General features: G+C 36.3%; 1 protein-coding gene across 1 annotated transcript in view; it reads left to right on the top strand.

The window, feature by feature from the left end:
- kcnq5b (potassium voltage-gated channel, KQT-like subfamily, member 5b) overlaps positions 1–2,256 on the top strand; it is a 94,741-nt gene that overhangs the window by 605 nt on the left and 91,880 nt on the right. The gene's annotated exons all lie outside the window — the stretch shown is intronic.

Raw genomic sequence — 2,256 nt, 5'->3', positions numbered from 1 at the left:
TCTGATTCAGAACATGGGTCTGAACATGGGTCTGAACATGGGTCTGAACATGGGTCAGGGTGTTCTGAGGTTTGTTTGGTTTTCTTATCAGCTGTTGTTGTTGGGGCTCCTAACTGTTTCTGAGAGGACGGAAGTTGAAACATGTTTCCGTAGAGAACCTTGTTTGTTTGTTTGTTTGTTTGTTTGTTTAGGGTGTATGGATGATTTCTGTTTGGACCTGAAAGTTCTGATGAGTCTAATCACCTGAACAGGTGTGTCAGGAACAGAAGCGATGATTGTTTTTTTTTTAATCAGTGGCAGTTCAGCCCAGAAGTAACGTATTTATCATTTGAGTAAAATTATTATTTGATGATCTGTATCTGCCATTTGTTTAGATGTTTTCATGATTTTACATTTAAAAACAAAATGAATGAAAATGGATGGACAGATTGTTGGATGGATGAATTGTTGGATGGATGGATGATGAATGAATTGATGGATGAATGATTGGTTGAATAAATGGATCATTGGATGGATGGATCCCTGGATGAACGGATGGCGGATGAATTGTTGGATGGAAGATTTGGATAAATGAATTGTTGGATGGATGATTTGGATAAATGAATTGTTGGATGGATGATTTGGAGAAATGAATTGTTGGATGGATGGATTGTTGGATGAATTGTTGGTTGGATGAATGGATTGTTGCTTGAATGAAAAATGAATGGATAAATGATTAATTAATTATTGGATGGATGATTGGCTAAATTGATTGGATGAATGGTTGGATGGATGAATTGTTGGATGGATGGATGAATGGACAGATGAATGGTTGGATGGATGAATTGTTGGATGGTTGGCTGAATGGACGGATGAATGGTTGGAAACTTTTTAACTTGGAATTTTTTTAGTTTATTAATTGATTACAGTTAACAAAGCTCTTTTTGTTGTTGTTGTAATTCTTTTTTTTTTTAATTCACGGTTTCAAACAGTTTTTCTTCAGAATAAAACCTCGGGTGGATTTTAAAAGTCAGACTTCAGACTTTCATAAAAAAGTTGATTTGGGCAACAGAGCAGCAAAAGGTCCTGGTTCGAGTCCCGGGCTGGACCTGGGCTCTTTCTGTGTGGAGTTTTCATGTTCTTGTGCTTGAGCGGCTTTTCTCCGGAGACTCCGGTATTTTCACGGAGTCTCCAGTTCCCTCCCACAGCCCAGAAAGCTGCTTTCAGGCCCCTCCCCTAAAGAGGTTTGTCTGGTTAAATAAAGGGTAATTAAAAAATTAATCAAAATGGTCAACAACCATTTATATGACAATAAAATAAAATCTACTGATTTTTAGGTTTTTTTTTTTTTTTGGTTTTGATGTGCCCACCCATAAATTCAGTACCCCCCACCCACCCACCCACCCACAAAACACACACGGCCACCCCTATAAATAATCCTAGAGGTGCCACTGCAGCTGAGCGGTTCAACTTATTTATTTACATAAAATATGTTTGAAACTTTTTAGCACGCAAGGCAGCAGGCGATATGCATTCCTTCAATGAATTTAAAATAGTTTTACCAACAAATGTACCGTTTTTTAACCGATGCTGCGACCTCGGCTCTCATCGTTTAAACATTTAACTGTAAAAACATAAATTTATTTCCTCCTTCAGAGATAATCTGTATTTGCTCAGATCCATCATCCGCTTCCTGAGTAATGTTCTCGTTGTGAATGTTTTTAAATTGTTCTCATTATCGAGATCCGGTTGTCTTCTTACGGTTTTTGACCTGTAACTCCTTCTGCAGGTTAAGTTCTCAATCAGGTGTGGTGTGCTACCACTTTTTGGTTTTTGTAACTTTTATACTTTCTATTTACAAAAATGTTCCCCATTGAAATACATTGGGATCTCCTTGATTTCACCATAAATGTTGTTCACTAAAATCTGCTTCAGAATACTTTTGTCTTCTTGTGCTCCTGTAATCTTTATTCTTCCGTTTTGTTGATTTCTAGCTTTGACCTGTGGTTTAGCTAAACTTAGTTTTTAACTATAGTTTAGCTTATCTTAGTTTTCTTACTATACTTTAGCTTATCTGAGCTTTTAACTATACTTTAGCGTATCGTAGCTTTTAACTATACTTTAGCTTATCTGAGCTTTTAACTATACTTTAGCTTATCTGAGCTTAATTAAACTTTAGCTTATCTGAGCTTTTAGCTGTACTTTAGCTTATCTGAGCTTTTAACTATATTTTAGCTTATCTGAGCTTTTAACTATACTTTAGCTTATCTGAGCTTT

Source organism: Nematolebias whitei, chromosome 16 (assembly GCF_014905685.2).
Source record: "Nematolebias whitei isolate Nwh7 chromosome 16, NemWhi1, whole genome shotgun sequence".
NCBI classification, from domain to species: Eukaryota; Metazoa; Chordata; class Actinopteri; order Cyprinodontiformes; family Rivulidae; genus Nematolebias; species Nematolebias whitei.
The sequence above is the reverse complement of the archived record's forward strand: the minus strand, read 5'-3'. Positions and strand labels throughout refer to the sequence as shown.